The 27,595-nt window shown below is 40.8% G+C and overlaps 1 protein-coding gene and 1 long non-coding RNA gene across 3 annotated transcripts in view; one reads left to right on the forward strand and one right to left on the reverse strand.

Moving 5' to 3' along the window:
* Window positions 1-27,595, reverse strand: part of HMGA2 (high mobility group AT-hook 2) — a 138,411-nt gene that overhangs the window by 22,260 nt on the left and 88,556 nt on the right. The window lies entirely within an intron of this gene.
* Window positions 9,614-25,957, forward strand: LOC132020573 (uncharacterized). 2 transcript variants are annotated; one of them, XR_009405033.1, is made up of 5 exons: window positions 9,614-9,864; window positions 12,599-12,757; window positions 18,903-18,950; window positions 22,460-22,622; window positions 25,628-25,957. It is a non-coding gene; the product is annotated as an uncharacterized LOC132020573 (long non-coding RNA). The 2 variants fall into 2 exon arrangements; XR_009405032.1 differs by lacking the exon at window positions 12,599-12,757 and having other exon boundaries at window positions 18,793-18,950.

The following is a 27,595-nucleotide window of genomic DNA, read 5'->3' on the forward strand; positions in this document are numbered from 1 at the left end:
AAAGACTAATTAATGTTCAATACTAGATGAAGTCAGACATCTATGTGATAATGGAAAATAAATTATGTATTATTGAAGATGAGCAATAATTAATACTCCAAGTTTGTTAGTGATATACCTGAAAGTCTATTTAAGATATAATGTCTTCTTAAGATTTGAATGATTCTTCAGGTAGTTGTTATAAGAAATTGTATTTTTTTTTTTTTTTTTTTAAGATTCTATTTATTTACTTGACAGACAGAGATCACAAGTAGGCAGAGAGGCAGGCAGAGAGAGAGAGAGAGGGAAGCAGGCTTCCTGCGGAGCAGAGATCCTGATGCGGGGCTCGATCCCAGGACCCTGAGATCATGACCTGAGCCGAAGGCAGCAGCCCAAACCACTGAGCCACCCAGGCGCCCCTAAGAAATTGTATTTGAACTTAAACCACTTATAACCAATTTTTCACATAACATTTACACCTTTTCTTGTGTGGTCGGCCAGTTGCTCATGATAGAAATACTATGGTTTTTAAAAAAGCATTTATTTATTTATTTGAAAGAGAGGGAGTGAGAGAGCACAAGCAGGGGGAGGGGCAAAGAAGAGGTAGAAGCAGGCTCCCTGCTGAGCAGAGACTCCTCCCCAATGTGGGGCTAGATCCCAGGACCCTGGGATCATGACCTGAGCTGAAGGCTGATGCTAACTGACAGAGCCACCCAGGCACCCCACAAATAATGTGATTTTTAAAGTAGTTTTAATTATTTTTATTTTGATGAAAGAGATTTACAATCAGTACTTAGAAAATTTCTTTGGGACATCAACATCATGGTGGCTTGAGTTTTATTCTTTATTCTTATTTTCTCTCCTCTCTGATTTACAACTACTCCATAATATGAAAAAAGAAAGAAAGAAAGAACGAGAGAAAGAAAGAAAAAGAAAGAAGGTGCTTTTGCATAGCACATCAGGATACTGAAAGATCCACTGGACCTCAGAGGAAGTGTCAGAGTCAGGGAAATGGCAGTGGAGCCCACAGGTAGCAGAGACAGTGGTGGCAGAGAGAGGGTGGCAGCTGGCCAGCAGTAAGCCAGCTCAACCTTTTTGTCAAAGGAGGTGGTAGGTGAAGGCAGTGAGTGAGGGTCGGCCTGGTCATGCCCTGCAGCTGGAGGAACCCTTGCTCTCTCTGAGAACAGATGGCAGTGACTGGGGCTGGGTTGGGGGAAAGAAAGGGAAGGGAAGTAGGCAGACAAAGAGAACTGAAGGAAAGCTTTCCTGTCGTCTGCCTCAGGAGTCAAGAGGACTGCTCATTGGCCACTGTGACCCTTCCCACTTGAAAGTACCCCTACCAGGCAGTAGGCATACCCAAAGCCCAAGTGCTAAGTACACATCTCTTCCTCTGTTGCCACACTTTGTGGTGGTGGTTGTTGTTGTTGTTGTTTTTGTTTGTTTGTTTTTTTCCTTTTATGTGTTTGCTGTCAACCTTAGTGGGGAGTCCGCTCTGGCTGGGTAGAGAAACCAAAAACATGTGCTATAATGCCACCTTCTGGAAAACTAAAGGAAGCCTCTAAAATACCAGCCTCTTGAACTATTAAGAATCAAAGTAAACAAAACTCTGCCTAAATAAGACAGGTGTTCCCTACTTCATATACAGAGGCAAAAGCAATTCTCATCAAACACCATGGAAAACCATGGTAATACAGTATCACATAAAGTGACAATTTTCTAGCAACCAAGCCCAATGACATGGAATACGGCAGCCAAAATGATAAAGAATTTACAAGAGCTGTTATAAAGAAATTTAACAAGCTACAAGAAAATTCAGAACGTTAACACAATGATCTCCGGAATAAAGAGAAGGAGTACTTTACTAAAAAGATTCAGATCCTAAAAGAGTACCTAAAATAAATGCTAGAGATTTGAAAACCTCAATAAATGAGACAAAAAAAAAATGCATTAGAATGCATTGGCTATAAGGCAGATCACATGAAAGAGAGAATTAGCGAGCTCGAGGACAGAAATAAAGAAATTATTCAAGTGAACGAAGAGAGAGAACTAGATTTTTAAAAGTAAAGAAACCCTATGAGAACTGACTCCACTGGAAGAGATAAGATAAGAATAATGGGTGCCCCAGAAGGAGGAAAGAGGAAGGAAGCAGAGAGCATGTTTAAAGAAATAATAGCTGAGAAGTTCCCATGCCTGGGGAAAGAACCAGATGTATAAGTCCATGAAGCTAATCAAATGCCTTGTCATCTCAATGCAAAACAAAACAAAACAAATATCCATCTCCAACACACATTATATTAAAAGTGTCAAAAGTCAACAATGAAGAAATAGTTGTAAAGGCAGCTGGGAGAAAAAAGATAGTAACTTACAAAGGTACTCCCATTAGGCTACTGCAGATTCCTCAGCAGAAACGTTTTGGGCTAGAAGAGCATGGAATGACCTAGTCAAAATATTAAAAGATAAAAACTTCCAGCCAAGAATACTCTATCTGGTAAAGTTATCCTCTAGATATGAAGGAAAAACAAAAGCTTTCCCAGATAGACAAAAGCTGAAGGAATTCACCATTATTAGACCTGCCTTCTAAGAAATGCTGGAAGGAGCTGTTCAAGCTGAAAAGGCAAAGGTATACAATACACTGATAAGGTGATCAATAATCAGAATTAGAACTGTAACTTTTTTAGAATGATATGTTAAACTCTTTAAAGGTTAAAGGAAAAGATGATTAAAAATAACTATGACTACTACAATTTGGTAACAAAATCACAGTGTCAAAAGAGATAATTTGTGACATGAAAAATAGAAAAGGGAAGAGTCAAAGGATGGAGACTTTATAAGCAAAAGAAGATAAACTGCTATTAGCAGAAAATGGACTATTTTTTATAAAACGAGGTAATCACAAAGCAAAAATCTAGAGTAGCAACATGAAACAAAAAATTGGGGCACTAAGAAAATCAGCATGGAAAGCCACAAACTTACAGAGGTAGACAGAAATAGAAGGAAAAAGAAACAATGGAGAGGGGTGCCTGGGTGGCTCAGTGGGTTAAAGCCTCTGCCTTCAGCTCAGGTCATGATCCCAGAGCAGAGTCAGGCTCTCTGCTCAGCGAGGAGCCTGCTTCCCCCACTCTCTCTGCCTACTTGTGATCTCTGTCTGTCAAATAAATAAATAAAATTAAAAAACAAAACAAAACAAAAACAAAAACCAGAAGGCAAAAGATAAAACGGCAGTAGTAAACCCTTACATATCAATAATCACCCTAAGTGTAAGTGGCTTAAACTCACCAATCAAAGGGCACAGAGTGGCTGAATGGGTAAAAAAAAAAACAAGACCCAACTCTATGTTGCTTATAGGAGAGTAATTTTAGCTCTAAAGAAGAACACAGGATCAAAAATGAAAGAATGGAGGATGATATTCCAAGCAAATGGAAAAAGAAGGTGAGCACAGCCACAGTTATATCTGACAAAATAGACTTTAAGCCAAGATGGATAACAAGAGACAAAGAAGGTCAATATATAATGATAAAGAGGTCAATGTCAAGAAGATATGGTAATATAAGTATATATATGCTCCCAACACATGAGCACTGAGATATATTAAGCAGTTAGTAACAGATTTTAAGGGAGAAATAGACAATTCACTAAGATAATTGTAGGGACCTTTAACTAGACTAAGAGCAAAAGAGAGAAAACATAAATAAATAAAATTAGAAACGAAATAGGAGACATTACAACTGATATACTATAGATGTACATGAAACTACTATGAACAATTATGTGCCAACAAATTACATAACCTAGAAGAAATAGATACATTTCTTGAAAGGAAGAAGTAAAACTTCTTATTTGCTGATAATAGGATCCTACATATAGGAGATCTCAAAGAATCAGTCAAAAACCTGTTTGAATTAGTCAACAATTTCAGTAAAGTGGCAGGACAGAAAATCAACATAGAGAAATCAGTTGTATTACTTTACATTAATGATGAAGCATCTGAAAAAGAAATAAAGAAAATAAAGAAAACCATCTCATTCACAACAGAATTAAAAAACAAAACAAAACAATATAATACTTAGGGATAAATTTAACCAAGGAAATGAAAGATCTGTAAAACGAAAACCACAAGACTGCTCAAAGAAATTGAAAAAGACGAACAAAATGAAACTCCTCCCATGTTCATGAATCAGAAGAATTAATATCATAAAATGGCCATACTATAGGTTCAATGCAATCCCCGTCAAATCACTGAAGACAATTTTTATAAAAATAGAAGAAACAATTGTAAAATTTGGTGGAACCACAAAAGAATCCCAACAGCCAGAGTAATCCTGAGAAACAAGAACAAAGCTGGAGGTATCATGCTTCTGAATTTTGAACTACACTTCAAAGCCATAGTAATAAATATACTATGGTACTGGCACAAAAAAATAGACATATCAACCAATGAAACGGAATAGAGTCCATAATTAAATCCCAGTACATAGAGTCAATTAATATTCAAAAATATCCAATGAGGAAAAGATAGTCTCTTCAACACGTGGTGCTTGGAAAACAGGAGAAGCAGGGAGAACAATGAAATTGGATTCCTATCTCACGCCACTCACAAAAATGAACTCAAATAGATCAAACACTTAAACATAAGACATGATGCTGTGAAACTGGAAGAAAATATAGGGAAGATGCTCATCGATGCTGGCCTTGGCAATGATTTTTGGGGAATGATGCCAAAGCAAAAAACAATAAAAGAAACAGATCAGTAAGTGAGATTACATCAGACCCAAAAGATTTTGCAAAGCAGAAGAAAAAATGAACAAGTGAAAAGACAACCTACAGAATGGGAGAGGTTTTTTTTTTTTTTTTTTTTTTTGCAAACCATATATTAGGAAGGGGTTAATATCTAAAATATATAAGGAACTAGTCAACTCAACATCAACAACAATCTGATTAAAAAATGGGCAGAAGGGGGTGCCTGGTTGGCTCAGTGGGTTAAAACCCAAAGGAAATGAAAACAGGATTTTGATAAGATATATGCACTTCTGTGTTTACTACAGTGTTATTCACAATAGTCAAAATATGGAAACAATCCAAATGCTCATCAATAAGTGAATGGATTAAAAAAAAAAAAGTGGCACCTATACACAGTGGAACTGTGTGGAGTATTGTTCAGCCATTAGAAAGGAAACTCCTTTCCATTTATGACAATGTGGATGGACCTTGAGCACATTATGCCTAGTGAGATATATCAGAGAAAAATAACTACTGTATCATGTCACTTATATATCAATCTAAAAAAGTGAAACCTTAAAAAAAAAAAAACAGTAAAATAGTGGCTACCAGGAGATGGGGTGGTAGAGGGATAAGAGAGATGGTGTTTAAGGTACAAACTTGTTATGAGTATTAAATAAAACCACTGAGATCGACATACAGTATAATGAATAGAGATACTAATACTGTACGACACTTCTGTAATAAGTATATAATGAAATAAATGTTGCTATAGCAACAACCATCTTACAATATATAAATGTATCCAAGTAACACGCCATATACCTTAAACTTACACAATGTTACATATCAAATGTATTCAATTTGAAAAAAAATTTCTTTGATTCTAAGAACATTTGGTTCTTAGACTAAAACATTTAAAAATAGTTCTACAGAATGATTTGAGTATTGAGTATTTCCCAGCAGCTATAATAGTTACACATGGAAATTGAATTTAAAAAGCTGAATCATGATTTTAGGCATTTCCTTTCCTGAAGGAAAGAGTCAGTCAATTTATTTGTAATCTCTTAGGTTCTCAAGGACTACAAAGGGATAGTTTATGGGTTGTGAGCTCTATGATATTTAACTGAGTCATATCTCTCCTAGAACCCTAATTTAGCAGTATTTTCTTGGCACCAGTGAAGGGCTGACTTTAGCAGTTGAGTTGTTTTCCTTGGAGGAAGTTTAATATTCAATCCGAGAAATGTTAACTATTCCCGAACATTAGCTTATACCCTTTAATTTTTTAAACAGTTGTAGAAGGCAGTTCTCTTTCTTCCACACTCTCACACTTCCAGTGCACACTTCTGTGTGCAGCTCCCTGGTCCTTCCAGAAAATACCTTCTTCCTAGACCCACCCTCAAGGTTTTCTCTGGATTAATGTCCTTTTCTTCAGAATCCATAAATTAAAATGTCTTATTCCTTCTTCTGAAAACCAAATGTTTCATTCAGCTTGTCTCCAAAATCTCTATTTCAAACTCAAGTGGAGCTAGCTTCCGAACTACCTAACTCAGGTCAACTGTTCTAAAATGGATAATTCTCTGATTGATATGCCACCAGTTTAAAAACCACGTATCTTTGTTTATACTATTCCAGAAATATCTCTCCAAACTGCACTTCCTGATCACATTCATTGAATTAAATATTTTACAATTTTTAAATATATTATTTATTTACTTGAGAGAGAGAGTGAGAGTGCAGGAGAAGGGGCAGAGGGAGAGGGACAAGGAGACTCTGCGCTGAGTGCGGAGCTGATGTGGGGCTAGATCTAATGAACCTGAGTTGAAATTAAGAGTTGGACTCTTAACCGATGGAGTCACCCACATATCCCCAAACATTTGTCCCCAAACATTTTTAAATTATAATTCAGAATTAGATCATAGACTTCATTTTATATCATAGACTTCATTTTATATCAGTCAGATGATATTAGAGCAATATATACTTTACAAAGTGGGTACAGTCTAGTTGACTTCACAACAGCCATCTGAAGCAAGTAACGCAGTTCAGATTTACTTGGAAGAAGGGAGACCCTAAAGCAGCGAGTGACTTGAAAGAGATGACAAGGCCAGTATATAATGAAGTGACCATGTCAACTCACGTTGTACAGCTTCACATCTTTTGTTCTCCCCCACTCTACCACACTGTTCTGGCAATTAGCTTAATCTGTGTTTGCTTTCCTATGAAAAATCCATGCTATAAGCAACCATCTTCTCTCATGCACAAAAATAGCACTTTTTTAAAAGTAAGAAAAAAAAATATAGATTTCTTGGACGATGATTTCACTAAGAAAAAAAAAATGACCAACTAAGAAGAATAACTGCATCTTGATGAAATCATTTTAAAGATCTTAGCTCAAAAGAATGTTTCTAATATATTTAAAGGGCACATCAGTATTAGAAGACTGTTTTCCTAATAACAGTTTTTCTCCTTGAAAAGTTCAAGATGTCTCAGAAATATAAAGAGCATCTTGTTTTTCACTAGATTTTTATAAAGGTAGGAACCCCATCCTGTTATTCTTATCTTTATATGTATACTTTCCTTCACCCTTTTCTTCTATTCCCTTCAGAAAGTCTGTGGGGAAAAAAATTTTTTTTTTAGTCAAGAGGGCAAAGGCTAAATTTTCTGAGATAACTTCTTCTTTTTTTTTTTTTTAAAGATTTTATTTATTTATTTGACAGACAGAGATCACAAGTAGGCAGAGAGGCAGGCAGAGAGAGGAGAAAGCAGGCTCCCTGCAGAGTAGAAAGCCTGATGCGGGGCTCGATCCCAGGACCCTGGGATCATGACCTGAGCTGAGGGCAGAGGCTTAACCCACTGAGCCACCCAGGCGCCCCTCTGAGATAACTTCTAATGAACTTTTTGGTTGGTTTCCTTCCCTCTTGTTTATCACCTGTTCTAATATGTGATCATGTTTAAAATATTAGCTATAAATGCCACGGTGCCTACGACACAAGCTATACCTGGTCACATTTCCTGTATCTGTGGTGTTTATAATCTTACGTATTACTTATTATTGTCTGTGACCAACATGTGAGGAAGAACAAAAATGCCTGCTTCCCACACAGATGCCGTACAGGTCTTTCCTACATAGGTCCCTCATAGACATCACCAGACATTTCCCCCTTCATTCCCCATGGTTTTCTCCTCAAGAAATCTATACATCTCCTGCCTTTAATTCCTTGTTCTGTACGGTCTCTCCATTCACTGGCTGGTGCTTTTGTGCATGTGTTCATTTCTTTGGAATGTGACCACCCATGACACTTATTTTTTACCCATGATATATATAAATACACATTGCCATTCAGAGGGAGTCATTTAAAACACTCCATTGAAAGCCAGCATATATGTGTATAATATTTATATATATTTACATTAAGGCATAATTACTAGTCCGAGCTGTGTACGCTGACCACTCCATGCTCCAACCTCAGAGAAGCTATGCAGACCACACCAACAATGGAAAATTCCCAGGGAGTCTTCACAAACAGGGAAATCGCCCACCCACCTGGCTCAGCTGCTAACATACTTCCTGTCTTCTGCATGAAGTAAATATTCCAAAAAGGTTTTTAACTGAGTTCTAAACCCTAAATTTCGGGAAAGAAGTCCTCTTCCTGGAGTCGTAGTGATACCTTTCATTGATCTCGTAAAAGCTGCTGGTTAGAAATGGTGATGATTCCTGACTACACTCCTGGATTCAGGAGGAACTTGGGTACCTCTGCTCTGAGAATCATCATCATGGGAGCGACAATTCTTTCTCTCAGCAAGGCCGTCGCTGACACAAGAGAGCTACCTTTACGCAGATCCAAAAGTGACACAGGAAAATGGGTATATTTTTAAAACATGAGAACACATATTAAATACGACTTTATCTCCCTATATTTCTTATAGATAAGTGTATGCGGGGAAGATTAATGGAAATTAAACTAATTTCTAAAGATGTAGTTAATAAATTCTGATGAATCTCTCAAGTATCCCAACAAAGAAATTTCCTCTTGTATGCTTTTGGTACAAAAGGGAACCCAAATGCAGATAGGCGTGATAAAGACGTTATTTATCTAACGTGACGCAAAGCCTGGACAAAAATGCACCTCCAGAATTGGTTAATTCAGCAGCTTAAATTGAGTTGATTAAATCTCTGAGGCTTCAGATTCTTTCTATCCTTCTCCTCCACTATCTTCGATTTATTCTCAGCCTGTCTCCCTCAGAGTCCCCAAATGGGTTCGGCTGTTCCTGGTGGCAGTTCTAGGAATGTCCACATCCAGCGGGAGAGGTGGTTTCTTCCTATGGTCCCGAGCCAACTGCCCTGCAAGGGAAATGGGGTCTCATGATTGGCTCTGACCAACCAGACTTACCGCAGGCCAGGGACAGGGTCACTTCCTGTGAACAATGGAAGCCGGGTAATGGCTGCAGCATCATGACTGACTTGGCTTTGCACATTTTACAAATCCCTGTCTTTGAGGGCTGTGGTAAGAAGTGCGCTCTTGACTCTGAAATTGGCTGCACAGGTTTCCTTTGCCTTGTTCGTCCTGTGTTAGGGCATGAAACTTTGGTCTTTGTCAAGCGTTTCTTTGTAGAATGCACACATTTCTGTTTTCCAGTTATTATGGAGAGGGTGTCTGTGATTTTTGCTTTCCTGGTCTGTTTGGAATTTTCCTCTGGTAAATCCAGATTTGCATTCATTTCGTTGTGGACCGAAGGGTGTAGCTGTTCCTGACAGCTAGTTAATGAGTGTGCCACGCTGCCTAAAAACCAGCTGTAACTCATTGGTCATGTCCAGAAGGAATGCCAGAGATGGGTAGTAAATAACTAACATGAGCTCCTGCCCACATTCTGGATGCCGACTAAATGTCTACTTTTAATGGGAGTCGAGTGGAGTTCTGCTTGGTTACACTGAAGAAGGGCAGAACCTGCGGGTGCGCGGGGGGCCGCTGGCTGCCTGGTAATAACTACCCTCTTTGTCTGACGCTGCTCTTCTGACTCCCTGTCACTTCCCGGGGATTGTCCTTACTCTGTGAATGCGTTGTCTCTTGAAAAGAAGTGCTTGTCTCTCTGTAGATGCCGTGGGCTTCAACTCCTGGCTCTAGATGATACATGTTTTGGTATGTCTGGGCTTACTGCCAAAGAAGGGTAGGTATCTCTGCTCTTAGGAGGAACTGTTGGTGGTGGAAGTTTTTTCTTTTCCTTTCCTTTCTTTTCTTTTCTTTCCATTCCTTTCCCCTCCCTCTCTTCCTTCCTTCCTTCGTTCCCTCCTTCTTTCTTTCTTTCTAAAGAGGGATGTCTATAGGGCGCTATTTTTGATTGTAGTTGCTGTTTCCAGGATACGGAAGCTGCTTTGGAGTACCACAGAAGCAGCTTTTGGCCTTGGGGAAATTCTCCCCCAAGCAACTCAGTGTCATTTGTAAGGGTTTGGAGGTGACATCTTTGTACCTGCAGAGATCCATTCCCTTCACACACAGGGAAAGGACGTTTAAGACGGTGCTAAAGAACGCGGCTCAGGAGCCAGAAAGGCCACTGAATTCAGGTCTGGGATCAACGAGGCCCAGGCTATGTGACTTGGTAGCCACGTAAACCTTAATTGACTAATTTGTATAGTGTGGCTATCTCATTGGTGTGTTGGGCTGATTAAAAACGATTAATGTCGGGGCGCCTGGGTGGCTCAGAGGGTTAAGCCTCTGCCTTCAGCTCAGGTCGTGGTCCCAGGGTCCTGGGATCAAGTCCCACATCGGGCTCTCTGCTCAACGGGAGCCTACTTCTTTCTCTCCCTCTGCCTGTCATTTCCTCTGTTTGTGCTCTCTCTCTGGCAAATAAATAAATAAAATCTTTAAAAAAAAGTTTTTAATTTTAAAAAAACCCACAAAAAACGATTAATGTCTCTTAACTACACGGCACAGCTGCCTGCTGTAAGAACTTAATAAACACTGCAGAATCGCACTAGGGAAAGTGGCGGTGCTAGTGGAGTAGGGACAGTAGTGATGGTCGGAGCAATAGGAATCCTAGGAGTCAGAAAAGCAACGGCAGCGGCGTTCCTCATTGTTTCGGATTTCCATTGTTCTCTATCAAAGAACGAGGTGTCCTTCTGGGGAATGATTCCCGGACGGTCTGCATCACATATTTCAAATCCACACTCTCATTTGCCCGCAAGTCCCGTAGGCCGTGCCATTTCGGTGGCCTTCGAGATTCTGGTTCCGGTCGCACAGGAATGCGCATGGCAACCAGAACAGGACTTTTTACGTGCTTTGTTCACCTAACTTGCGCAGGACAATGGCAATTTCCTTTGAATTGTGTGATGCAGAGTTCATAGGCAGACATTTGACAAAGATGTTATCTAGCCCGATTTCCTTCATTCAGCTCTGGTCCGGCTATTTAAAGCCCTTGATTTGTGGATAGGGATGTCCTCCCCCCACATTCTTGTAAGGCCAAAGAGGAAAAAAAAAAAAAAGAATGGAACAAAAGATTTACAGAGAGGGCAAAGAACACACGCATTCATAATATTAACAAGGAACCATTACTTAATGGTAAAAGTAAAACGACTTAATAATAGTGGCTCGCAAACCCATCTGACCCACAGATCCCATTTGTTGAATGGATCCAGCCATAGGAACATTAAAGCTCTGTATGTGTTAGGCATGTTTGAGAATTCCCTGTAGCTTTTTTTTCATAATATTCCTGTAATACGATGCTGCATCAAGAATACAGCGCCCCAAACACTTAAATGCGGCCCCGCAAGACTTTACAGCTGAAAGTGCTTCCCTTGTTCTCCTATCTTCAAAACACCCTGGGCTGCTGGGAAAGAGAGCCTGGTTTTAAAATGTACTATTGTCAGGGATTTCTTTTGAAAGGAGGCTGTATTTTATTAAATATAGTTAATGATTACCAGTAAGATTGCAAGATTAAAAAAAAAAACACACAAAAATGAAATTCTTTATTCTCTTCAAAAATGACCTCTCTCCAAAACAAACTTTCAGCAAGTTACAAAACTAGAGCTTCAGTGAAAGTAAACTTAATTCTCCTTCTTCCAGGTTATGTGTTGCTTGCAAACTAGCTCTAGAATGCTTAGGCGTCGAGAGAGTCAAGAGATTGCTTTTTAAAAGGATAACAGCAGCAAATACTCATATCGTGTCTGCAAGTGTGTTACACAGACAGGGGGGAAAAAAGCCCTAATTCAAACAGATGCCTTTAGGCTATAACGAGCATGTATAACACACAGCAATTATGCAGATATTTCTGTCAAAAACATTTCATGTATTCAACAAATTTTCGGGTAGCTACTTCTTGCTACAATGACTAACAGACTATTCTCTGACAACTGTTAAGCAGCCTCTAAGAGATGACATTTCACTCTGAGTTTACTTACTTAGCAACACTTCTAATGTTTCTGATAATTGATAGTGCTCCCTGTATAAACATAACCTTAAAATTAAGCTAAATTTCCAACCTATCGTTGGACAGTCAATAGAATGCAGAGCTAATGTGAAAAAGCTTGGCTATTCCAACAATCTAATTTTCCCGATGTTTACCCCCAAAGACTCAGCACATACAGTATCGTCAGGATGCCCAGCCACACACATTCTGTACGTCTCCTTCTACTGGGAAGCATTAAAGCCAGTACTTCTGGCTGTGGCGACGCAGGTAGAAGAAACAAGGAAAGAAGAGAGGGTTTGGCAACCATTCAGTTCGGAAGCCATCTTTCTGTCACTGCTGGAACCTGTAACTGACTCTTCCGCTTTCTCTGCTCTGACCACCTGCACAAAAGCCTACTCCTTTGTTCTCTCACCCTCAGGATCCCTCCAGGTTCTGCGGGATCACACAGGCTTGGCTGCCAAAATAGTAGCTAAGTCAGAGTCTCCTAATGTCCTTGCAGATGCTACTGCTCCTTCAGGGTCTTCAGGGAGAAGACAAGGAGACTCAGGGAGAACAATTTGAAGAATGGGAGCCTCTGAGTTGAGTGCTTACCTTCCCAGTTCCTCAGCCTACTTGCAGACCACGATCAACTTGTGAGCTTTCATTCGTATAAACAATGGTAAATATCCGAACAAAAGTTCCTCAGTTCTGCTCATCACTAAGAGATGGCCTGTGTGGGAGCCCCCAAAACTAGGGGTTCTTATAGAGAAAATGGAGGCACGATGAACCCAATTTGGCATGGAGGCTGAGTTTCCCATGAAGGCCAATTCTGTATCCTTCAGAATAGCCTTGACATATTAAATAGAAAAACCACATGTATATGAACAAGGGGCCTCGGGTTTACGAGGAACCATTCCACATCATGAATCCCAGTATTCTTTTCATAAAAAGCAAAGAGACTAAAGCATAAAAAGATGCTAATATACTAGTCAAGAACTTGACCACTGCTTACAACTGGAAAAAGTGCCACTGGATCCAGACAATACTGATTTGTCTACTTACATTTTACCAATGTCACAAAGTACCACTGTTGAAAATCTGTATAAATTTTCGATTATCAAACTGTGTTGAATAATATCACACAGTATATCTATCGTTTAAATGGGACTTAGAGCCTTGGCACCATATTTTCTTTAGGTGGTTCTTTTTTTTTTTTTTAATTACACAGAGAAAGAAAGCCTAAGTAGGGGGAGTGGCAGGCTGAGGGAGAAGCAGGCTCCCTACTGAGCAAGGAGCCCGACGTGGGACTCGATCCCAGGAATCTGGGATCATGATTTGACCTGAAGGCGATGCTTAACTGACTGAGCCACCCAGGTGCCCCTTAAGATTTTTATTTACTTATTTGAGAGAGAGAGAGAGAGAAAGAGTGCATGCACAGGCACAGGCAGGGGGAGGGGCAGCAGGAGAAGGAAAGAGAGAATCTTCAATCAGACTCCCCACTGAGCACAGAGCTAGTTGCAAGACTTGTTCCCAAGACCCTGAGATCATGACCTACGCCAAAACCAAGAGGAGGACAATCAACTGACGGAGCTACCCAGGTGTCCCTAGGTGGCTTTTTTTTTTTTTTTTAACCAGATGGAAGAATTCTCTTATCTGTGAGGGCTACTGTCATGTGACCACACAAACACATGTAAACATTTTCTCAGGAATTCAGCCAGCTGACAGAGACTTAATATCTTCCAAAATAGAGACAATGTTCTGGCAAAGCGAGGCAAAAATGGAGATAAGGTATGGTTGATACAGGTGTTTACAAGATCTCTGTGGCTGCTTCTGAGAGCTCCTTTCTGCACAGGCTTTAGTCCCAGAACAGTTTCATGCTGTCGATAAAGTGGGTCCCGCTGGCACTGCCTTCCACACTCTGTGCTGATGTTTGTGATTCGTGTCTCCATGGTTTTAAGCAAATTAAGGACAGGCTGATTCTCCTTAGACATGGTGAGTAACACTTCAGTGATTAGAAAGTATCTTCACTTTTGTTTATTGCTTACAGAAAGCAAGCTAATGTTAAAAAAGATAAAGATGGGGGAGCGCCTGCGGTGGTTCAGTCAGTTAAGCATCTGCCTTCAGCTCAGGTCATGATTCCAGGGTCTGGGGATTGAGTCCCTCATTGGGCTCTCTGATCAGCAGGGAGCCTGTTTCTCTCTCTTCTCTGGCTGCTACTCTGCCTGCTTGTGCTCTCTCTCTCTCTCTGCCAAAAACCTCCCCCCCCAAACCAAAAAAACAACAACAAAAAATAAAGATGGGGACACTGGGTGGCAGTCAGTCAGACAGAGGGAGGCCCGTATCGGGAGCATGCTTCTCCCAATGCTTCTCCCTCACCCTTGACTGCTACTCTGCCTGCTTGTGCTCCCTCTCTGAAATAAATAAAATAAAATAAAATAAAATAAAATAAAATAAAATAAAAGATAAAGATATGTTTGGTAGATAGTTCCCACCATCTTTTATATTTATTCTTTCAGTGAAGAACCATTTCAGAACAATAGACCTAACTACGGAAGGCCACTTGAGGAAACGGTATCATTTTGTGACTATTTTTGGTGATCTTTTTATCCCTTAGCATTAATTACCTTTGATTCACTGTACAGATTATTCAGTATATGAAATGGGTTTTTTAAAAAAAAGATTTTATATATTTATTTGACAGAGAAAGACAGTGAGAGAGGGAACACAAGCAGGAGAAATGCAGAGGGTAAAGGAGAAGAAGGTTCCCTGCTGAGCAAGGAGCCCAAAGCGGGGCTCGATCCCAGGACCCTGGGGTCATGACCTGAGCCAAAGGCAGATGCTTAGAGATTGAGCCACCCAGATGCCCCTATATGACATGTTAATACAAACTGGCTTTCATGAGAAATTCAATCTATTTTCCAGACTCTATAGAGATTGTTTAGATGGAATAAGTGAAAGGGTAACTTGCAGCACAGCTTATGCACAGAGAATGCATATCGAGGAAAGTTGAAAAAACGTTTTGAGCTTGGTGTGATTTCTGATCAGGTGGAAGCAATCTTCTGATAAAGGTAGCAGTAATCCAAGTAACCAGCTTTTACAGAGGCCTTGTCAAGGTCTTTTCTATATATCTCCACGTTTATGAAAACAGAGGAGTGGACTGAAGTTCCCCAAGACCACCCAGGCAGCTGATAAGCAGCTCATGAAAGATGATGCAGACGTTTGAACCTACATTTGTCTGTCTCCAAAGGCCACAATTTCCCTCCACATTACGCTGAACAGGTGTGTCATGATGGTCAAGTATTGGTATGAATGCAATCCATCCCCCAAAGTATCCTAACCCTAATTCTCAAAGTGGGGAGCAATGCTGTTCTGGGGCAGCCCAAGAACAAACTTAGTGTACGTGGAACGGAGCCACGCTGCACAAAACTGGCAGGCTGAGGTCTGTGATGTGTGCCAAGAATAACAAAATGGCAGCAGCACGGAAAAGACCACTGACTGATATTGTTGGGATACTTGCACTTTTTTTTAAAGATTTATTAATTTATTTGAGAGACAGAGGGAGTGAGAGAGAGAATCCCAAGCAGACTCCATGCAGAGAATGGAGCTCCACGTGGGGCCCAATCTCCGGACCCTGTGATCACAACCTGAGCTGAAACCAAGAGTTGGATGCGTAACCGATGGCACTCCCTTAGGATATTTGTTTCTTAAGGAGTGAGGGAACCCTTTGCAGAGGTAGTTTTTTCACTTGAACACTCATTTGGCAGGTGGTAGCCTTGTCGCAAGGCTCAGGGAGTGCTGCAGCTGCGTAGGTTTCTTCTAATTTCATGAGACAGTGGTCAATGATAGGAAAGGTACTGTCATGTTCTGAGTACTTTTCAAGGAGGGACCGGGTACCACTGGCCTGGGGATGAACATATTCGTTCCTGTAGTCCACATAATTTGTGACCCTATTGCTCTGTCTATAGTCTCGGCTGGTCCTACACCCAAAACAGCTGAATCTTTGAACTCAATCTACCCTCACAACTACCCACTGAACTTATTGATTCCTTCATTTCTTCAACACACACTCACTGAGTGCCTTCTATGCACCAAGGATGGGGTGGGGGGCATCACAGTTCCTCTCCTATGGTGAGCATTCAACAAATGAGAAAGGAAAAAGGGTGAAAGAATATGATCTTTGCCAGTTCACGAGTCTAGTGATGTTTGGGCTAATGATCAAACATCATCGAGGAACACATAAAATTATATTCAGCGCATTGATAAATGTAGTCAAGAGACACATGTACTATGTACATTACCCAGATTTTCATATATAAGAACACTATTGAAATTTAAAGTTAAAAATTTAAAGACATTAACGTTCAATTATCAGGAAAATTGATATCTTCAGAAAGTCCAAAAGTAGCTGAAATTTTACAGTATCTAGGTTTGACACCCCCCGCCCCGGCCCGGCTCTTAACTCCCCCTTCCTTTTGGGATGGAAGAGGGCAATGGCAATGAATGTTGAGTATCTCGCTTTATACTTCTCAGGACGAAAACGTCGATTTCTTACACTTGAAAATCTGGATCTCACAGCCAAACTGTGCCACACAACAATTAGAGAATGAAGACGACTATTTAAATTAGCCACATTTAATAGTTTAAATACGAATCGTTTCTTGGATTTGGAAATATTTCCGTCTGGCATTGGTTGTGGTAATTTGGTCCCTGGCAACTAATAGGTCCACGCACTCAGAATTTTTAGAGAAAAAAGAATAGATGCCTCATCAGCAATTCGCATGCTAAAAATACTATGTAAATTTGGACACACAAGATTTTCAACACGTATGCACATGAACACACACACACACACACACACACACGTCGCCACAAACTTTGTTAGCTCCTGGGCTCCATTCTTATTGCCCTCGATAAACAGAGGAGTCATAGTCATATAAAGGATATTTATAGTTGTGAGAATATCTAAGTCTTTCAACATTGGATGGCTTTACGTGGTTGTGAGATGATGGTTTTGGGAGGAGGAAAGAAGGAAATTCCAAAATGTGAATGGTATTTAAGCCTCTTAAATTTTTTCTTCAAAGGAAGAGAAAAAGAATAAAATTATGTTTTCCTTATTCAACAAGATGGCATGCAGAAGGGCTGTTGGGCAGCAAAGTAACTAAAAAGAATATAAAGATCCAGTGACTTGAGTCCCTTTCATGAAATATGCGAGTTTAAAAAAAAATCCAATAACCATAAAACAACTTTTTCTTTGATGCTGAACAAAAAACAAGCTTGAAATTTAGTGCTGCTGAGCAAATGAATGAAAAATACAGATGTTTTTACCTCCAGCTCAACTCAGATTTGCCATGTGAACAGTCCCACGCTTAACTCTTTGTACGACTGACTAAATGTTTCCACACATTAGTTAGCAGCGAAGGTTTAGAGTGAAACTTAAAAATACCTATTTGTCCTTCTTTTCAAAAAAGAAATCTCTTAATGAATTGGGAAATTCAGCTGCGTCGTATCCCCTTTTTTGTCTTCCATGAATTTAAACTTCAAAATAACTTTATAATAAACTTTAATAATAACACGTTAAGAACAAAACATGCTATGTCTTTTCCTGGTACAGTACTCCAGTTTGATTTTTTTCAAATTAACTAAGATTTTGATTGTCTTATTGAAAATGTAGGACGTTGGTGTTACTTTACTTTTCCAAATTACCGGCTCATAATACCAATTTTCCTGAAGGTTAAAAACAATATATTAAGGAAACACCACCTGCTACTTAGAGCTTCCACAGGAAATTTGCCTTTCCACTTTGTAATGTATTATTTGGGGGAGGAAATGACAACCTACTTCATTATCCAAAGCCTAGTATCCCAATAGCTGCAAAGCAGCAGACAAAAAGAAAGAAGGCCAGTGTCCACTTGCCCACTGACATTTCATGGAAATTAAAAATTCAGTAGGCGCAAGCAAAAAGCACATGTTGCAACATGCCAAGCTCCCCCAAACTCTCTCTTCTATTTCCATTAAAGCGAGGCTTGCCTGCTAGCCTGCCTGAGTGGCGCTAGTTCCACAGAGGGGCACGGAGGGGCAGGCATGGGCCCTGGGCACATTTTTCAACCTTTTGCAAACAACCGCTTACGGAATAAGGTGGTGGTCATGGCCCTGCCCTTTAACCCGCCTCCAAGAGTGAGAGAGAACACATGGAGACTAGCTTTCCAAAGCTCAAAGCCCTTTTCTACAGTGTTATTTACAAACCAAACAAGCTTGAAGATAGATTACTTCCTACTGTCCAGCTCACAGGAAAGAAGCATTTCGTTCAGGTACAGTATACACATCAGGAAACAGAGGAGTTGCTGAAACCATCTCTTACAAGCATTCAACTATGTCGGGGTTTATAATAGATTTGGCTCTGAAAATAGTGCCTGTTAACTCAGCTTTTCTCGAGTGTGTCATCTCCTTCTTTTCTCCTCTCATCCATTTCCAGCATTCATGATTTCCCTCTCTCCACAGTTCTTATCATCATGTAAGAAGAGCCTGCTCTTCCCCGGCCATACACTGTACTTGGTTTGTCTGATCATTAGAGCAACCTATATCTTGGCATATTAGAAAAATGTGTTCAGTAATCAATCAGCGACTTTATCAGAAATCGCTGGGAAAGGGCAAACAACTCGTTTAACAAACTATTTTTGCCTAGTGAGCTGACCGACTATCCTGTTTAAATTACAGTTATTTTTCCGTTGGATTTTGTTTAAAATGCAGTGGAAATGGCTATTCATTGAGGAACTTAACATAAGGTACCTAAAGAACAGACATAAGACTTATTCTGTTATCCACAGTAAGAACTGGCTGCTTAAATATGCGTGTCTTCAGGAAAGACCCAGTTGGTAAGTTTTTTTTTTTTTTTTTTTTTAATTTTAAAAACAAGGGTGAGTTAGAACAGGTCTTCAGAGATGAAAATTATTTTATTTTGTGGTCAGGATGAACAATAGCTAGCAAAACAAAGTCCTGCTTTTTAAAAACGAAAGATAGAAAGAAAGAAAGAAAGAAAGAAAGAAAGAAAGAAGGAAGGAAATATTCAAGATATGACCCTGAAATACAGGAATGGAAAACATGAGGTAGTTTTGCTCTTGAGGGAAATGGTTCAACAAACTGGCCAAAGAACACCGGGTCTTTCTCTGGGCAGCGGTTGTGAGAGCAGAGAAAAACAGGACTCGTCTACACAGTATCCAAGTACCTGTACAAAAATGTGGGGCCAATTCCCCGAATAATTTGGTTCAGATTCTAAAAGCCTACTGCACACAGACCACGTCAAAATGGTGGGAAAATTAGAAAACAGAAATCTCAAAGTAAATGAAAAGGAATTGGATTGTTTGGTTTGAAGAAGGCAGGGATGTCAGTGACTTCAGAGCTGTCTCAAGGATAAATGTGTAAAACAGAGACACATAACCAGACTTTATCTTCTGTGAGGGCACTCTAGGAAGCATTTGTACTAACTTAGTGAAGGGGTGTCCTTGGTGGAAACAACAATGAACTAAAGGAGCTATGAGATCTCAGGCAAGTCTCCCAAACTCTCTAGGTTTCCATATCTCCATCTCAAAGCAGGGGTGGGGGGGTGAGGGGGTGTCACTGACAAAGTTTGCAATTCCAGGACACATAAAGAAATGCTTATGTCCTTACCCTGTTCAAAACTGAAACAATTACCAATTTTGTCTAGAACCTGGCCACTTAAAAGGGAAGGATTGTCTTTTCCAATGTGGTTTAAACATCTGGCAGCACAAATGAACACCCAACAGAGGTAAAATAAGAAATCAAAAAGGTAAACAGTCTGCGATAAAGTAGAGATTCATCTCCAGAAAGTTGCAATCCTTTCCTAGAACAGATGGTAGATCACAGAATTAAATTTCAGAAAACGCTCTTGGTTTCCCTACGACGAAGGGAAGAAATTCAGTGGAGCCATTAGGAGGCACCTGTGGCCATCACGCTCTGAGGGAGAAAGGGGACATTTTGTGAAAACCATTGGGGCTCGAACTCAGGCTGGTTTGAAAATGGTGTTAAGTCGTACTTTTAAAAACGAGTGATAAAACTCCCATGGGTTGAAAGAAGGCCATAAAACACTGCCACTCCTCCTCCCTTTACAAAAAAAGGGACCATCCAGGCCTTTTTTTCCTAGGAGTCGGCTAGAACACACCATCCCAGGGACGGGACACGTGAACAGCGGGAGGACCCCTGTTCATGTCACATGTCCCCACGACGACGATGGCCACACAGAAGAGTAAATGCAAGAAAACTCCCGTCCACCCTCCCCTTTCCTTGAACAAACACAGGGCTGCTTCTGGAATTGGAAGTTGCATTTTTTGCCCCTTGCACCTCCCTCGGAGCCCAGTGTGTGTTGCAAGACAGCTGAAGGAGCTTCTGGCCCAAAGTTTCATGGGACAATGGGGGTGTTTCAGGACTTCCTGCTGCTGGTGGTGATCCTGCTCACCCCTCCTTTGTGATTTTAGCAGTTAACAAGACTGTAAAGCAGCGTCCAAACTGATTGAATGCAGGTTTAAAGGGCAAAAGAAAAAAACAGTGGTTGTTTAATGATTAAACAGCTTTTTTTTTTTTTTTTTTTTTAATGGCTAAACACTGAAGTTGTTTTATTTTAATGCGTAAATCAGTGCACAGGCAGGATGCAAACTGCCTTCGGGTGGAAACAGAGCCTCACCGCACTGTGGCGCTTGGAGGGGGTAGTGGGGGAAATTGCTGCGATGACTTTAAAAACTCAAATTTGTCAACTAGCCTTGAAGGCTTGGGCTCCACCCCTCCTCTCGCCTCCCAGGAATTAATTCTATAGAGACAAAGTTAAACACATAATTTGTAAAACTATTGAGAAGTCAACTCCTTGTTCCACAGTAACCAGGGTAGTTGTCAAAAGCAGATAAATCTTTAGCCCGAGTAGGAAGCCCCACACTGTTTTGAAAACAATTCCTAGGCTTTGCCCCTGTAGAAGTGGATTGAATGCACAGGCCAGAGGCCCAACTGGGCTCCCCGGCACTCACGGCTTTTAAGGACAAAGTTAACACTTCACAAAAATCAGCAGCTTTCCTAGTAAACACGATGATTTAGTAGAGGTTTTGATCGTCTGGGGTTGGTGTCCCTGAGAAGACAGGTTTGATTTCTTTCGCTCTAAGCAGGTGGGTGTTGAGAACAGCGGCTGTGGCGATAAGAGGTCCCTAGGACTTGGTAACAAGCACATTATCTATCCTCTGTAATTTCCTCCCAAAATAGACTTAATGGAAAGAGGATGCCTAATACACCCCTTCTCAAAGGAAGCATGCCCCCATACAACAGAAGCAGTCATTCTGCAAACGGCTTTCTGGCTCTGTAGTCAATAGCTCTATTTTCTCCCCTTTCCACTTCCTTCCTTTTCCTGGGGAAGAACGTGTGTGTGGACACACGCACACATTCACACATTCATATCTCAGCACACACGACTGAGAATGCCCCCGAGATCAGCAGCCTTACTCCTCCCTGAAACTCCGGTCATTACTTGATGTCATTTAACCTGAGAACTTTATAATGCTTCTCATTTGAGGTCCTTTTTACTCCAGATCTGATGGGGAAGAACCATTAGTAAATTAGCCTTGGGTTAAACTTGGTTCAGGGAGCAATTACTAAGCACCCCATGCTGAAGCCTGCATCAGACACAGAGACAAACAGAAGTGTTCACAAGAATCAAGGAGCAGCGAGCAGAACACTGTGCTAGAGGTAGAGGTGGCCTCCCGAGCAGGATCAGAATGCCAGCCTCCAGATGGCTGAGTAGCACACACCTCAACTGCGAGTTAGACTCCTTCGCAAGCCCTCAGGAATGAGACTTCCTGGCTCTACTTACGGTGTTTTCCTTAGTTATCTTTCATAAGCTAGAACGTTTCCTCCTGCTTGAGGCCAACCAAATCCTTATTAGAAAAGAAACAGTCCAAAAGTTAAGTTGGATGTCGGTTGTTTTTTTTTGTTTTGTTTTTTCAAATTTGGTAGTAAATGTTTCCCCTTGAGTGATAAACGGTTAAAAAATGGTGGTTAGGGTCTCAGGCACGGGAGACAAAAGCCTACCTAAAATATAGCACGTTCACAATAGAAATTTTAGGGAAAAAAAAATACTTCTGAGCTATTTATCTTTGAAAGAGTTACACAAAAGTTTGTAAGTAATATCTTTAAAATTCATCTTGGAATTTGATGTTTGAGGAATACCAGGGTTTAATAAAAGACAGTGAATGGAAATTCTTAAGAAGGGTCTGAATGGGAGCTTCTGGGCATTTTCAAGGGCTGGAGATTAATGGCATTCTTTCTTTATTCTATTAAATTTTACCTCAAAACATATGGTTTCTTTCTCCTCTGATACATGTATTCCCAGGGCCACTCTAGCTATATGACAAAATGGTGGAAGAGGCGTGGGAGGAAATGAGAAGACGTGTTCTGAAGAGCTGGAAAGAGTTGGAAGAGTGAAGGAAAGGGCAAATCAAATGGATATTTGTATGAAAATATGTGTGAGACCACTATCTTGAGAAGATGCAAAGGTAGGAAGAATTTCTGAGCCACCCAGCACTCTATCTAGTCCAACAGTACAGTTCCTATTATCCAGAAGGACTTCCAACGTGTGTGTGTTGGGGCTGGGGGTGGGGAAGCTGAGGCAGGAGAGAGGGCAAGTGGGACTTGTAACCCCAAGGCACTTACAAAATTTGAGTGCCTATCCCGTATCCAATTCGTAGCCCAGAAATTAACAATATTGTAGAAGCTGGAGTCTATCTTCAGACACGGCAAAAAGAAGAATGAGATGAGATGCAGGTCAGATAAAGATATATTCAAATCATTTTATGCTTTAATTTGAAGTGGGCTCATTTAAAAAGAAGTTTCACGACATGAAGGAGCATAGGAAGTAGGGAAAACTTCCACTGCGCAGAGTCAACCAAGACAAAACTGACCTCCATGACAGCAAAAGGTATTTAAGTTAGCGTTAAGTAGTATCTTTCTCAAGACAGGCTGGGGTAGGAGTTGGGGAAAGCTTTCTCAGGAGTGTAAAAGTTTGGCATCTCTCATCACACAAACTCTAGGGTTCCCATTTGAAGCCGTAAAACGGCTTCATTGAATGTACCGTCCTGGGTTCTCGCTGGATACTGGAACCTACAGGAGTAGTTTGATCCTCAGCATCTCTACACATTCTGTTTGGTCCAGTGCCAAATCTGGCAAGCGGAGCCCACTACTGTACCCGCTTAATCCTTAAAAGCCTGAGAACTGACAGTGAGTTGTGTGTAATATAGGTAAGAGTGTTCTTTCATCAAAGAATCCTCCTGCTTCCCTTTCCTCCCCACCGCCCCTTGCCTGCTCATAATCTTCAGAACATCATAATCTTCAGAACATCAACTTATATAAATGATAAAAACAGAGCTGCTCTGCTTTGGGAGTGGGAAAGGACCCAGAGCTCTTAGTCCTTCAGGAACCTTCTTATAAGTACAGCCATAGGGATATTTTCGCTTCTCTTTTACTTGGCTGATTTACCTTATTCACCAATTAAATCAGATAGAGGAACAAGTCACCCTCCCTTGGGGCACACCAATTAGTGGGGAAAAGCAGTTGCACCTGGTTTCCAATTTTGTGATACCAAAGAAAGAGTCACATCTTTCCGAAGGCCAAGTAGTTAGCAGTAGGAGAACTGGATCTAAAATACACATTTTCAACAAATTTTCCACATTTTCCTTACCTTTTTCCCTCTCCCTGTAATTTCCTATTATATTTAAGTGGGCTCTTATTGTTTTTCAGGAATTGATAAATCCTCCAAGCTCACAGTCTCTAAATTGGGAATCCAGGAAATATTTTGCTCAGGTTTGGAGATGTCTCTTGAAACTGTATTGCTATCTAGAGGCAAGAGTTTCCTGTGCATATCCTCATACCAAAGGATAGCTCCCTCTCCAACTTTTACCAAGGATTCATTTCTCACTTGGCTGTTTTCACACACACACAAAAACCCCCAAACCCAAAATGGCTCAGTGTCTTTGAGGAAGTTGCCGTGTCAACTCAAATTAGGAAAAAACCAGGTCTCATCAGGATCTGACTATCGGTGATGTGTTGGCTCACTTCGTCCTCAAAGTGAACGATTTTCTCCCAAACTTCATCTTCTAGGAGCAAGAATCCAACCTCATGCCTGAAAAAAGTGGCAAACCTCTCAATGTCACGGACCCCAGAGTCCATCTTTGGTCACTAAAAACTCACGTCGCCTGAGGTCCAATGTGTTCTTTTTTTTTTTTTTTTTTTTAAAGATTTTTTAATTTATTTATTTGACAGATCACAAGCAGGCAGAGAGGCAGGCAGAGAGAGAGAGAGGAGGAAGCAGGCTCTCCGCGGAGCAGAGAGCCCGATGTGGGGCTCGATCCCAAGACCCTGGGATCGTGACCTGAGCCGAAGGCAGAGGCCTCAACCCACTGAGCCACCCAGGTGCCCCCAATGTGTTCTTTTTAAGCATCCTTGAATCCTCTATGGATTGAGGTAAAGTAGGATAATATTCAATTAAGACACAAATAAACAGAGAACAGGTGTGAACACTACCTGCTGAAATTTTTTGTTCTATTTTGTCACTTACATACATATTTAACCACCTGTTGGATTCCATGACGTGTCTTTGAGTGATGCTGATGGGCTCTCTGACATTTTCATTCTCATCAATCTCATGGCAAGTCATAAACTCATAAACATGTTACACTTTTCCACATTGTGCTCTATTACAGTTCCCGAAATGGGAAAATAGAAGATTTACATAAATCTTTCAGAATAGTTGCACTTGACTTTGAAACAATGCTTAGTTTCTGTTTCTTACATTCTATTTCATCTGTAAAGATCTGAGCTGGAAACACCTGCCCTTGCTAACTAATTACAACTTCACCTAGGCTGCAAACTTACTCTTGCTTCTAACGCCTGGAATTAACAGAGGATTAGATACCTGCCTTCTGCAATCATGCTTAAGGCTCCTTCACTGTCACCCGTTCTTAGTAAAGTCAGACAAAAGTGGAAGAAGAAAAGTACACATTTTTATTTATTTATTTATTTTTTTACTACCACCTTCATCATTTTAGGAGATATCTTGCCTAATTCACTTTAGCTTTCTTTTGACCCGGGAACTCATGTGTTTCTTCAGTGAGACTGTCTTAGGTATCATTTAAGAAACACCCCCAAATGCCTAATGTATACATCAGTGTGAATGATGCAGACTTGTTATCATCCCTCCCAAGATGCCAGTCTATATATCTCTCTCTTAAACATTTGGGATTTAGCAAGGTTATGCTGCATGATGTTCCCAAGGAGAAGTGCCCGTGACGTCTGCGAGTCTGATAAATGTTCTTATCTGATATTGTTCCATTTTCTGTTGGGAAAGTTCTATCAGATGAAACAAGACTGTGTAGACCCCCCCATTCCCTTTCTCATCTTGCTGCTTTATCAGAATGGTACCCCTTTGCTACTGCAGAAACACGTTTTCACCTCTAGAAGTGCTTTGAAAGTCATGGTCAACCCACCGGTATCTCTTGCTTTACAGGATCACTGACATCACTCCTAAAAACAGGGATTGCTGCCGGGAAATGGATGCGACAACTTTTATATATTTAATAAAAATGGATAACACTGTTGCCTCTTCAACAGTCTCTTCCTTGGAACATATGTGGTAGAACATTATAAAGTTATAAACACTTGACATGGACTATTTTCAGTCTCTAGCCTCCTGATACTTGTCAAGGCGGCCATCTTGATCTTCCCTTTCCCCCAAAGGTGAATTTTATTTCTTTTCTTAAAAGCCTGGGAAAAAATGTGCTCAAGTGTTTTTAAATTAGAAGAAGGTGAAAATTACACTTCTGATGCTTTCAAAGTCATTTTTCTTATTCAGATGATTACTGCATACAAATCGGTTGAAAATAAAACATTTGACATTTTCCAGGTGTCCCGCATTCTTTGAGGGAAATCTCGCAGACTGCGTGTTGAAGCATTTCCCAGGTTCAAAGTTAATTAACTGCTCCACCCCATTTTCTCACCAGCCCTGCTTAGCTTTCCCACGTGTACATTCCACATTACTACACAAGTTTGACCTTTCTTAATAAGCCCTTCTATCACAAACCTAAATGGATGTCTGATTTCCCTCCAGATGGGCACTGCCTTTAATTCATCTGCCAATACTTTCAGGTATTCTTACGAAAATGGAGTCAGGGAAGCGAAAGCAGCATATTTCAAATCTTCTAGGCACATTTCTTCACGTTGCTTAAATTGTACTGCTGCCCCTGAAGGACGTTTCACAATGTATCCAGACACTCTCTTATGGGTAGGGCTTTGGGTAAATGATTTAGAAAACCAAAGTTTAAAAAGCCTCCTCTGAGTGGAAAAGGGGTTATTTTACTTCGATTTATCAGAACTGGATGTTTTCTGTGACTAAATTTCTAGATAATTATGTATTTTTAGAAAGGACTGAAAACTCGCCTTTCTTTCCTTCAACCTGTCAGTAAGTGTAGAGTAAACACCTGTATTAGGTACTGAAGAGACACACCAAAGTGGTTCTTGTCTTTGCCAAGAAGCTTCAAGTCTCTATCAGAGAGATGAGATAAACATTTGAAAAACAGCTAGAGATCCACACAAATTAAAGCCCAAACCCGTACATTTAGGTCGTTTACGTCTCTGACTTCACACTCCAGGAGACCCCTGGCCCTCTTCACTCACTACTCCTATTTCTCCCATCCGTCCCCTCTGTGATTTCTTCCCTTCACTCCCTTTCTCCCTTCTGCCCGTTTTATGTGGTAGCCGTGACGTGACACTTACAGACCCTGCTCAGTACTATTACTAAGTTGCACTGACTAGTTACGATACTGTTATCCTCTCGCTCACGTGGAAAAACCCCTGATTACCCAGAACTGCTCATCGGACTGATCCATTCGCTCATTCATGCACACATTCATTCATGAAACGAATGTTACCTTACGAAGCTCTGTGGTGGACAACATGGAGCCAGTGAGAGTCTGCCCGGGTTTTGCCTGTCTCTCTGTAGTCCTAGTTTGTGTTTGTCACTTCTCCGAGAGCCATCAAATACTGGGCAAAAGCTGAACTTCTCAGCGGCTCCCCATTCCAGGGATCCGGCCGCCATTCACACTGTGATGGGATCCCCAACATCATGGCATCAGGGGCATGTGACTTGGGCTATAGGGCTTCTCAAATATCTCTGCCTGCTTTATCTTTGCCTTCTCTCTCTTCCCTTGGTTTGTTATCACTTAGTGTCCCCTGGCCTCAGCTTGGGGCCCCTTGCTTTCCTCTTCCTTCTCTACTCACTCGCTTGGTGCACCCACTTGGATTCAATGAGCACCTACATTCACGTGTGCCCCAGAACCCTATCTCCAGCCAGGACTTTATACCCTCGCTTCAGCCCCGTGTTTCTCAATGTCTACGAAACACGTCAAGTGGATATTTCACTGCCATCTAAAACAAACATATCAAAACCAGATTTTATTACCTCTCTTCCCAAAGCTGC

This window comes from Mustela nigripes, chromosome 6 (assembly GCF_022355385.1).
Source record: "Mustela nigripes isolate SB6536 chromosome 6, MUSNIG.SB6536, whole genome shotgun sequence".
NCBI lineage: Eukaryota > Metazoa > Chordata > Mammalia > Carnivora > Mustelidae > Mustela > Mustela nigripes.